This window comes from Canis lupus, chromosome X, assembly GCF_011100685.1.
Source record: "Canis lupus familiaris isolate Mischka breed German Shepherd chromosome X, alternate assembly UU_Cfam_GSD_1.0, whole genome shotgun sequence".
Lineage (NCBI taxonomy): Eukaryota > Metazoa > Chordata > Mammalia > Carnivora > Canidae > Canis > Canis lupus.
Genome location: NC_049260.1, coordinates 11,948,396 through 11,960,617, shown reverse-complemented (window position 1 = coordinate 11,960,617; position 12,222 = coordinate 11,948,396). Strand labels below are relative to the sequence as shown.

Genomic DNA, 12,222 nt, shown 5'->3' with positions numbered 1-12,222 from the left:
TAAAACAAGCTTTTTAATACTGTTGTCCAGGCTTTGTGTTCATCAAGGTTTAATAGGAGAAATAATAGAACATTTTACTAATACAGTTATGATACAGACCAGTCCTATCAAATAGAACTTTCTCTGATGATGGAAAGTTTCTTTTTTTTTTTTTTTAAAGATTTTATTTATTTATTCATGATAGTCACACAGAGAGAGACAGAGAGAGGCAGAGACACAGGCAGAGGGAGAAGCAGGCTCCATGCAGGGAGCCCGACGTGGGATTCGATCCCGGGTCTCCAGGATCACGCCCGGGGCCAAAGGCAGGCGCCAAACCGCTGCGCCACCCAGGGATCCCCTGATGGAAAGTTTCAATATGGTAAGTGCTAGCAATATGTGGCCATAAATTATAATAAATTTACATTTACATGAAAATACACACATGGGTCCCGTGGCTAGATTTTATATAGTGCCATTCTATTCCATGTTATTCTAAAAAAATGTTTCTTTTCCTTCTAAAAGTAAGGAGATCATGAAGAATCACTGGAATAACAACAAATCTGTACCATTTCCATTCTAGTTGATACTCTTTATGTTTCATTAAATTAAAAATTAACATTATTAAATTTATTTTCCTATGCTTGAAGATCTCTAACATTTTTTTCCTGTGACAATGAAACTAAATTTCACTAGATGATATACTAAGTGAAATTGATTTTATCTACATATTGGGTAATAGATGCAGGACTGTCAATGTTTACTGTCTGCTACTTGAGATAACAGCGAACAGCAATCTGAGTTGACAGACAACGATTCCCTGGGAGGTGGGGAGCAGAGTGTGAAGGTGAAGCGCAGACATAGACAGGCTCTAGTGAAATGCTGCTTTCTGAATTTGCCATATCTTCCTCTTTCCTTTACTCCTCATTCTGCTTACCCCCATTTTAAAAATGGCCAAATATCTGAGGGAGGCACTGAGTCGATAATGATGATAAAGACGGTGATGATGATAATCATAGTACCAGAAGTAACCTGCCAACACAGTCCTCACTGTGTGGCAGGTACTAGCAAAGGGCTTTCCATGTTATCCTTTCTAACCCTCAGCGATCTTGGGTTGTTCTTGGTCGCAAGTGTGCAATGGGCCTTCTGGTTACTTCCTATTACGGCCCTGAAAGGAACAAAGGAGGGCTCTGGGCAGAACCCTTTATATCCAGCAACAGTGGGCTGTTAAGTTGCCAGACACAATACATATTGTCCTTACAACTGAAAGGCAGAAGGTCTGGGATTTAGGAACAGGACATACTCAGTGGCTCAGGGCAGCAGAAACCATAAAATTCCCCCCAGTGAAAACAGGGAGGAGGGCTGGTGCATCATTCCAAAAAGTAAAATCAAATCATGATTGTCACATGCTTTTTCTTAGTAACTTACAAATAAGAACATTTCAGGCAGCCTGGATGGCTCAGCGGTTTAGCGCCACCTTCAGCCCAGGGCCTGATCCTGGAGACTCAGGATCCAGTCCCATGTCAGGCTCCCTGCATGGAGCCAGCTTCTCCCTCTGCCTGTGTCTCTGCCTCTCTCTCTCTATCTCTCATGAATATATACATAAAATCTTAAAAATAAATAAATAAATAAATAAATAAATAAATAAATAAGAACATTTCATCTGAGGTGGGAAATCAATCAAGGGAAGCCTCCACAACTCCCAAGCCACTACTAAAAGAAGCAAACTATTTTGAAGTCATTAGCATATTGAATTTTATACCTTCAAATTTCATCTCTTTGTAAATAAAAACAAACAAAAATCAAGAAAAACTCCCACACAAACACAAAATATTAGTAACTAGACAAATACTATCATTTTTTTTCCCTCAATTTAAGCTTCAGACCGCAAATGTAAATGTTGGGAATAAGCCATTAGAGTAATATGTGAGTCTACTGGTAGGAAGCCACCCCTAGCAACCAGAAACGTATGACTCCAGTCAGTTTATTCTAATGAGAACAGAGTCAATGTTGGAGAAAACAAAATAAACCTAAAATAAAAATATATTTATGAAGCAGCTTTAAGGCCATGAACTTAACCAGATTAGCATTACTAATGAATTCATTTTCTTATGCGTAATATAGGGTTAAAGAAAAGAAATCTAAGGAGGAAAAGTTAAGAACCTGAAATTTTGAAGCAAGCCAACATTTGAAACTCTGTTAACTCATGGAGAAAAGTGGGAAATATATAAAATATTCCTAGCCTTTTCTTTAACTCCTCTCTCCACTAACACATACGCTATCCTCCTCCTACAATCTCGTTGGTTCTTTACCAGGGTTATTTTGTTCCTCAGTGGATATTTAGAATGTCATTTAACACCTACAGTGCACACTGCACCCACAACAACACAGAATGACCCATCCCCCATGTCAGTAGAACCTCGGTGGACAATCCCTGCACCACAGGGACACAGCAGGGAACCGGTATTTCAGGAGGGGGATGAGATACAAGAGGTTTCAGGAAAGACCATCTGCTGCCTTGATTAATATGCTGTGTTTATGGCAGAGCCCATTTGGGTAAGCTGGTCAACCAGAATGAACTCTGCAATTTGTGACTTGAGAAAGAATATTTCAGATTGTGAAGCTACTGACCTGCTTACAAACATTAACATGCAACTTCCAGAACATTAAGACTCTCAGAAATAATTCGCAGTCTGTGGATCAATGTTTGTAAGAAGACTGTTGCTAACAAGAACAATACAGAACAGGGGCAGCCCCGGTGGCACAGTGGTTTGGCGCCGCCTGCAGCCCAGGGCGTGATCCTGGAGACCCCGGATCAAGTCCCATGTCGGGCTCCCTGCATGGAGCCTGCTTCTCCCTCTGCCTGTGTCTCTGTCTCTGCCTCTCTCTCTCTCTCTGTCTCTATGAATAAATAAATTTAAAAAAAATCTTTAAAAAAAAATACAGAACAGGTTCCAAGCTATTTGAAACTGGAATACGTCTCATCCTATTTCTGCATGACATCATTTTCACATGGTAAACTTTGTCAAGAAAACGACTTTCCAAATCTTTTAATGGTAATCATTTTGCAATATATGTGTATCAAATCAGCACATTGCACACCTTCGACTCACATGAGGTTATGTGGCAATTATATGCCAATAAACCTGGGGAAAAAGAATTTTCCACGTTTATTTTAGAAGACAAATAGAGAAACAAATAGTTATTCTCATGGTTCTGAAGGTACACAATCCCACTCTGGAATGCCACTGACACTATACAGATAAACACAGGACACGTGACTATCATGCAACAGCAAGCCTCTCACTCTCTTTTCAAAGATTTATTTGAGGGCAGCCCAGGTGGCTCAGCAGTTTAGCACTGCCTTCAGCCCTGGGCGTGATCCTGGAGACCCAGGATCGAGTCTCACATCAGGCTCCCTGCATGGAGCCTGCTTCTCTCTCTGCCTGTGTCTCTGCCTCTCTCTCTCTCTGTATCTCTCATGAATAAATAAATAATTTTTTTTAAAAAAACAAAAATTTATTTGAGAGAGTGAGTGAGTGAGCATGGATGAACAGAGAAGGGGGTATGAAGGGGCAAAGGGAGAAGGAGAGAGAATCTCAAGCAGACTCCAAGCTGAGCCTGGAGCTTGAGGTGGGGCTCAATCTCACGACCCTGAGATCATGACTTGAGCTGAAACCAAGTCGGACACTTAATGGACTATATCACTCAGGTGCCCCAACCTCTCACTCTCTTTAAGGCAGCAGTGTACTCACAGGCTTGGTTCCAGGTTTCGTTACGTGCAGCTGCAGGGCCTTCCTGGCATGAACGTGGGGATCTGGAATCTTCTCCAAAGTGACTTGCATGGAGAGGCTTGAAGAATGGCCCTCAGGCTACTCATCACTGCCATGTTTAGCTTGAAATCTTGATTGGGCCCCAAATAACTTGCAGGAACCTAATAACCTAGAAGCAGGAGGACAGAAGAGGAAAAGCTGTAAACAACTGAGACTGGCCATCAAGTGGAAACCTCTAAGCAGGACAACATTCAGACTATGAGTACACACGGTTGGGGGAGGGAAGGAGGGCGGGCTGAGGGGGGAATGAGTCGGTAATCTACTCCTCTTCCTGAAACTCACTGGTCAACTCCAGGAGGATAGTCTCTTTAGCTGTGATGTCCACTTCCCACTCCTTCCTACACAGCAGCCACATGGACTGTTTCTTCCCTCTCCCGAAGCTCCCTCCAGCCTAAGGGCTTGTGCAGATGCTCCTCCTTCCCTGGACCACTTGTCCTCCATCTGCACCTGGTTAGTTCCTCCTCTCTCCTCAGGTGTTCCGCTCCAGCATCACTTCCTAGAACCTCCCCTGACCACGGGCTCAGCCCAGCGCCCTCTTCACCTCCCTCACGGTGCTTCTTGCAGTTGAACACCTCCTCAGGAACGTACATTGTGACGCCACCTCCCCAGCACCCCAGCCCCGTGGCAGTAAGGGCCGTGTCTGTCTCTGCCGCAGCCGCATCTCTTGGGGACACAGGGCCTGGCACATGATGGCCGCTCAGTGACCTGGGGGCACACCTCCTCGGTGATGGAGATGTGCATCCCGATTTCAAGGACTGCAAACTGTGAAGTGGTGGCCAGCATGTTCTTGGACAGTAGGAAGGGCTCTCCCTAGAGGCCACCATCACCCAGTTGTGGGGTTACTTATACTTCTGAAACACTTTTAAATGCTTGCCGTTTCAGACGAGGGCCTCGCATCCCCACCTCTCAGACGTGAAGGACCCCCAAAGTTCTCCCCGACCTGCAGGGGGAACACACCCAAAGATGAACCTAAGTTGGTCTCACAGGGATGGAAATTCTGCTGTAAATGCTTGTACTTCTGCGCTGATTGCTATTTCCTTTGTTCCAGGAACCATGCTGGGGGCTGGGATGCAAAGCAGAACAAGGCACGAACTGGACCCTCCACGTGTGCAATTCATTTCTCCCCCTTGGAGCCTCCTGAAATGCACATCATATGGCAAGGAAAACCATCCAGGACTCCTCAGGTTCTGCCTGTGGCCTACCAGAGACCTCTCAACTGTCTGGCTGTGGTGGCAGGCAAGCGGGGGCCCAAAGTCACATAACTGAAATTGAGGATGCACTGAACACACATGTCATTTACAGATCGGAACTTTTTTCTGCATATCATCTTTCTGAGAAAAGCGTAAGGTACAAAAAAAGCACATTATGATCCCCAGCAATGCTGAGCAAGGCAGAAAAGTTGATTTCATCCTCCTCTCTTCATGTATCTCACTATTAATTGACTGTGAACCTGCTCTTCTCCCCTGTTTTGCTGCCTCAAACTTGCCAGTTCCAATCTAGAGGAAAGAGGGCTATACCCAAGCGCAAGGAGAGAGGAAAAAAAAAAAAACAACAACACACCTGAGCTGTGTCCACTGAAAGCAGGAAGCAGAGTTACTTCCTATTATGGCCCTGAAAGGAACAAAGGAGGGCTCCGGACAGAACCCTTTATGACCAGCAACAAGCCATGTGTCGGGACTATTGCAAAGTAAAGGGTGATAAACAGCTAGCCTTGCAACCTGGTTCCACGCACTCTATGGTATACATCACTTTGCCAATGAACACACTGAAGTATGTTAGCCAGTTGGGCTGCTCTACCAAAATGCCATAGACTGAGTGGCTTAAACAACAGACAGTTACTTATTTTGCACAGTTCTAAGGGCTGGAAATCCAAGATCAACGTTCAGGCCAATTGGTTCCCGGGGAGAACCCACTTCATAGCTTGCTAGACAGCTACCTTCTCACCGAGTCCTTACATGATACACAGCAAGCTCTGGACTCTCCCTTTTCTTTAAGGACACTAATCCTATCATGTAGCACGATGACCTGATAACCCTAATTATGGTCACAAAGCCTCCGTCTCCTGGCACCATTCGATTGGGTGTTAGCGCTTCAACAAGTGGAGATTCCTTTAACCATCCTTCATTCAATCCATCATTCTTTTATCTTTTCATTCACCAGGTCATCAATCAAACGTCTATTAAATACCAGACACTGTTCTAGGATCATTAGAGGAATAAAACAAAGGCTCTACTCTTGTGGAACTTACATTCCAGTAGGGGGAGCAGACAATAAATAGCAACGTAATACATACGTAAGTCAGCCATATAGACAATTAAATTATGTTCAAGGAAAAGTAGAGCAGGATAGAGTAAATTTGGAAGTGCCACTGGGAAAGGAGTGTTGCATTTAAAATAAACTGCTCAGGGACGGCTGGGTGGCTCAGTGGTTGAGTTTCTGCCTTTGGCTCGGTGTGATTCCAGCGTCCGGGATCCAGTCCTGCATCGGGCTCTCCACAGGGAACCTGCTTCTCCCTCTGCCTGTGTTTCTGCCTGTCTCTTTCATGAATAAATAAAATCTTTAAAAATAAATAAAATAAAGTCAACTGCTCAAAGGAGGCTTTATTGAAAATTGAGCTAAAGATTTAAGAAATGAAGGATTTAGTAATAAGGCTATCAGCAGGAAGGATACTCCAGGAAGAGGGAATTGCCTGTGCAAAGACTGAAGTGGGGACGTGTCTGGCAAATACAAAGGGATAGTAAGGTGGCCAGCATGGCAGGAATAGTGTACTAGGAGGAGGGTAGTAGGAGATAAGGTGGAGAGGTAATGCATGCCAGATTGTATAGATTTCTAGGCCACTGTAAAGGTTTTTTTCTCTAACTCAGGGTTTCTCAATCTTGACATTATTGACATTTGACCAGGTAACTCCGTGTTGAGGCTGTCCTATACACTGTAGGATGTCGAGCAGCATCCCTGGAGGGAATGAAAAGGGAAGTAGTTGTTGAAGAAGGCCCCGTGACTTTATGGCTGGATGATGCTGGTGGTAGAATGAGGATGACTGCCTGAAGAGGAACAAGCTGGCAAAAGGAGCAAGTGGGAAAGAAAGATGACAGTCTTCCTGCTAATTCTATGGATTTGAGGTCCAAGGGGACAGCAAGAGGAAAAATCTAGGAGAGTTGCCAGGGCAGCTCTGGTGCTCAGCAGAGAGCATGAGGCTAGAGAGAGATTTTCATTCCCCAAATAGTCAAGAATAGTGCAGCTCTTTACTAAGACCCAGAAAGGAGGGTGGGTGTGGTGAACTTTGGTTCATTGTCAACTCCAAAGCAGGCTGAGAACAATGACAGTTCTCAGGGACCTGCAGGGGCAGGTTGTGGGGCAGCTTTTCTCACCAGAAATATTGGACTTCTCTCCATATTCCGGTAAGACTTTTAAATAGAGTGGAGATGGCCAGATTAGCAGTAAAGGACGAAGGGAAAGCAGGAAGTAATGTGGCTTTCAGTGGCTGACAGAAAATTAATTCCACCCAAATTAGTGGAATTCTTCGCTATCGTCCTGCATTTCTCAAGCTTTCGCAGCAAAATTAAATGAGAAGGAATTACACTGATAATAAAGAGTTTCCAACAACAACAACAACAACAACAAAGAGTTTCCAACAGCTTCAGCACAGTAGCTTTTAACTCATGCTACAAAAAAAGCAGAGCCACCAACAACGTTCATGTTTTGTGGGTTCTTTCCCTCCAGATCTGGGGCAGGGCAAAAAGGAAAAGGAGACAACTGAGTAGAGAAAACTCAGATATGCCCACCTGACAGAGCTAAGCTGATCCCCTGCCCTGGTGTGGCTGTGACTCTGCCCATAGCTTTTGGCATGGCCAAGGGGCGGAGAGCAAAGATGCAGATGTGAGTGAGTCCCAGGCTGCTGCGCCTGGGTTTCTGGAACTGCAACCCCCCACCTCCCAAAGTGTCTGGGACAGCTGATCTACCGTTAAATGGACAAGCTCCCAAGGGGATGTAGCTGCTTGGCGACCTTCACAGTGGAGTAACAGGGTCAGAGTAGGGAAAAAGCGATCTCCTGCTTCCTCCTCCCCGCTCTACAGAGAAGCCCGGCGGGGACTGCAGCCATCCTCGCGGAACCGCCAGCCTGTTGCAGCTTCAGGGCCCATCACAGAGCATGGTCGTGAGGGGAAGAGGGCGGTCCTCTCTAATACGGCCACGCGTGCCCCCTACTCCTTATGCTGTAATCGCCGCCGGATCTTACCCGAAAGTTTCCCTGACCGCGGACCCCTCCGCTCTGCACCGAGGAGACTCATGCGCGCGGCCATCTTGGCTACGTCCGGTTACGATTCGCCACGCCCCTCACGCCGGGTACGTCATCTCGCTTAATTACGTCATGCCACGTCCCCGTCGCCCCGGCCCAGGTCTCAGACAAAGCAGTTAAAGTCCTTGGGCTCGCTCACCGCGTCGGAGCCAGAATCTGCTCTCCATGCACCCACAGCCTGGGTCTGCACCCGTTCTCTGCCCTGGCTACACCGCTACTGCTGTTGCTCCGGGCCTGAAGTTGCGGCCGCGCGCTTGCGCACTAACTTGGCCCCGCCTCTGCCTTCTGCCTGGACCCACCCCCGCTTCGAGCTGGCGCTACTCCGGGGCCCCGCCTCTCCACGGGTCTTCTCCACATCCTTGTTATCCCTGGGATCAAGCTCATTCCTCTGAACCCCTTGTGCCCACGTTCCTCCTTTCCAGTCTGGTAATTCCTCTGCCCTTTGCTCGAGCTCACCTCTTCCGCAGTCTCGGCCAACTCTGTCAGGCCCTTACAAGCGGTCATGCCCCCCCCCTTTCACGCACTAAGTCCACCTTTTTCAGGTTACGCCCCTGGGCCATGCCTAGGCCACGCCCTTCCCGACTGGGCCGTCGCAGACGCTCTTTCCCACGGTGTCCAGGCCCCGCCCCTCACGCCGGGTCACGTTCCTTCCCTGCTTTCCACGGGCCTACGTCATGGCCAATCCCAGCGCCCCGCGGCACGACGCGAAGATCCACATTGGCCGCGCCCCCGCAGCGTCTGCGCATTTGTGGCGATCAGTCGCGGCCGCTCCCTGGGTTCTCAGGACCTCCGGGTTTGCGTCGGCTACGACCGGGCCGCGCCTCCTGCTCTCCCTCTGCTGGCGGAGCTCGGCCCCGAGAAGCTGCTCAAGAGCGGGCGGGGCCCTTGTGTTTCCGGAGAAAACCGACCACGCCTTCGAGCTAGACGTCAGTGGCGTTTATAGTGAAACGGACCTTTGTATCTGTGATCTTCGTCTAAAAATAGACTTTGTTCATATTTCTCCCAGCTCCAAACCACAACTTCACGAGCAGAAACCGAATAGGTAACAACTAGGCACTGACTGGAACTGTGTTCCTACCAGGCTTCAACCAGCCTTAAATGCTAGGCATAAGCACACCCTACCTCCTGACATTTCCTTCAGGTGACTTTTTCTAAGCACCTGCTGCCCTCATGCTAGCTAGAGTCTGTCCAGACAGCACAACACTTAGACCCGTGTTTGCAGATCCCTGCCCTAGGATTAATCTTCTTTACTCCCTCCGTTTATAAGCCTGTGTCCACAAGAAAAATTGGAAAAGGTTACCACTTTTTTTTCTGTCCAGAAGTCTCTAAATAGGGCACTTCGGGAGGCAGGGCACTTACCATTAGCCATTCAGTTATTCAATTTTTAAAAAGATTTTATTTATTCATGAGAGACAGAGAAAGGCAGAGATAAGCTGAGGGAGAAGAAGGCTCCTCGCAGGGAGCCAGAAGCGGGACTCGATCCCCAGAATCCGGAATCATGCCCTGAGCCAAAGACTGATGCTCAACAGCTGAGCCACCCAGGTGTCCCCAGTTATTCATTCATTTAAATCGTATTTATGGAGTACTAAATTCCAGTGACAACACAAACCTCAAGAACTTACAGGCTGAAGTTTTCCAACTTGGGTTTGGATGAGACAAGAATTGAGAAAGTTAAGGTGTGGTAAGGGGGTTGGAATAAGTGGACAAGGCCTTGGTAAGTGCTGCTTTCTTTTTGTAATTGAGGTATAACATTATATTAGTTTCAATTATACAGCGTAATGAGTTAGTATTTGTGTATATTGTGAAATGATCACAGTAAGTCTAGTTAGCATCCATCACAATCATAGTTTAAAATTTTTTTCCTGTGATGAGAACTTTTTAAGATTTACTCTTGACAAATTTCAAATATACAGTACAGTATTATTAATTATAGTTACCATTCTATACTTTACATCCCATGCATGATTTACTTATCTTATAACTGGAAGTTTGTACCTTTTGACCCCCTTTACCCATTTTGCTCACCCAACTCCCTGCCTTTGGCAACCAATAATTTGTTACAAGTTCAGTTTTCTGTTTTTGTTTGTTTTTCAGATTTCACATGTTAGTGAGATCTTACCGTATTTGTCTGACTTATTTCACGTAGCATAATGCCCTCCAGGTTCCTCAGGTTTTGTTTTTTCTGTTTTAAAGATTTTATTTATTTATTCATGACACACACACACACACACACACACACACACACACACAGAGAGGGGGGGAGGCAGAGACACAGGCAGAGGGAGAAGCAGGCTCCATGCAGGGAGCCCGACGTGGGACTCGATCCCAAGTCTCCAGGATCAGGCCCTGGGCTGCAGGCGGCGCTAAACCGCTGAGCCACCTGGGCTGCCCTTGGTTTTGTTTTTTTAAGAAGCAGGTTTTCTTGATTTTCCAAGGGAAATCCTGATTCCTCATCATGATGGCACTAGGAATTAACTCGGAGACAAATGCCAAAAAGATTTTTATGTAGATCCCCTAAATGTAAACTGTTGCCCAGCATCACAAAGTATTGAATCAATTCTATGAACCGTCCCAACTTTTTTGTTCATTTGACATCACAGGCCCTCAGTGGTATGGCTTTATTCAGGGCAACATTTAGATCATTATTCCCCATGATGGCGAGTAAGTTTCAATTTGTCACCTGACTAAATAACTGTTAGGAAGCTTTATGGCTGAGTACACAATCAAAAGGAACAAGTTCTGTAGTAGATTAACAACGTCTGTCGTGGGCAGGATGCTTGAGTGGCTGCAACAACCTATCTGTCATCTTTGACTTGTGATAGAAGTATTGCATCCATATCTTTTAGGCAGTCCTCATAAACAACATTTCTTACTATAAGCTATTCACGATTTTCAGACAGTAAAAGGGTCAGGATCATTGTTGCTGGTCAGAATTTAAGGGCAGAAATTTTGACATGTTGGTTAATTCATATGCTTTGTATATCAATTAGAATGAGGATAGCTCAAGATTCTGTTATGAGAATGAGAGCATCTAACCTGAAAGGTACATGGCCCAATGGTCCCTCCACCTTTCTATATAGGTTGGCAAAGGAAGTACCCATAGTGAGGGCTAAATGTGACTAGGTGGCACTAACTGGAAACCAAATGGAAGGTGGAAAATAGAAGGTGGAAAATACTACTCCATAGAGCATGGCTGTAATAATTTTGGAAAAAATTATAACGTGCCTAAACCATGAGAAAACTCTTAATATGCCACCCAAGCAACATTGGAAAGAGTTAGATCTAGGAAGAAATATCAATAAGATCTTGCTTTTACTACCTGAGACTATTTATTTGTTTATTAAGATTTTATTTATTTCATGAGAGAGACAGAGAGGCAGAGACATAGGCAGAGGGAGAAGCAGGCTCCCCATGGGGAGCCTGATGTGGAACTCGATCCCAGGACCCCAGGATCATGACTGAGCCACCCAGGTGCCCCCTGAGACTGATTTTAATGCATTGATCTTCATGCATAAGATGAGACACACAAACCCACATGCGTTCCATTTAAGAAACTGTCCTTTAAATTCTTAAGAATATAAAGTAGGCAGAATTACACTCACTCAGCTTGTCTAAATTAATCTTTATTTCTAAACAGTAGTGATTAACTTTCTCTGAACTAGAAAAATGTTACCCTGTGAATAAAAAGACTAAGTTCATAATGGTTATGGCTGTTGATTAACCTACAAAATTTGATGAGCCTTCCAAATACTGTAGCTTCAGATTTCTTTTCATCTTAAGAAGGGCATAGGTATGGAAGTGGAGATACAAATATTCCAAAGCCAACTGTTCCTTGTTTAGCAGATACTAGAAGTTGTTTTTCTCTGACTAGGAAAGAAAACAATTTGCAGTGTACCTCATGATTTTTTACATCTGCATTCTTGAGCTTCTTCAAATGTTAGTTTATGATTCAAATAAGTAAATTCAGTTCTGTTAAGTTATCAAATACAGCCCATGAGAAATGTAAAAAAAATTTTAAAGATTTTATTTATTCATGAAAGAGAGAGAGAGAGGCAGAGACACAGGCAGATGGAGAAGCAGGCTCCATGCAGGGAGCCCATTGCAGGACTCAATCCCGCG

The 12,222-nt window shown here is 45.3% G+C and overlaps 1 protein-coding gene and 1 long non-coding RNA gene across 4 annotated transcripts in view; one reads left to right on the top strand and one right to left on the bottom strand.

Moving 5' to 3' along the window:
- The window catches only part of LOC119878055, a 37,381-nt gene extending 37,140 nt beyond the window's left edge, over window positions 1-241 (top strand). The window contains exon 3 of the long non-coding RNA XR_005386160.1: window positions 185-241. This is a non-coding gene — a long non-coding RNA (uncharacterized LOC119878055). The remainder of the gene's footprint in view (window positions 1-184) is intronic.
- CA5B (carbonic anhydrase 5B) overlaps window positions 1-8,743 on the bottom strand; it is a 133,473-nt gene extending 124,730 nt beyond the window's left edge. Inside the window, exons 1-2 of one of the 3 annotated variants that reach the window (XM_038586881.1) lie at window positions 8,560-8,743; window positions 3,732-3,918 (exon numbers count right to left, since the gene is read on the bottom strand). The gene's annotated coding sequence lies outside the window, so the exon portion shown is untranslated. Of the gene's footprint in view, window positions 1-3,731; window positions 3,919-8,043; window positions 8,477-8,559 lie in introns of those variants that run through there. The other 2 variants (XM_038586886.1, XM_038586880.1) reach the window with 2 other exon arrangements.
- Between the last annotated feature and the right edge of the window lie 3,479 nt (window positions 8,744-12,222).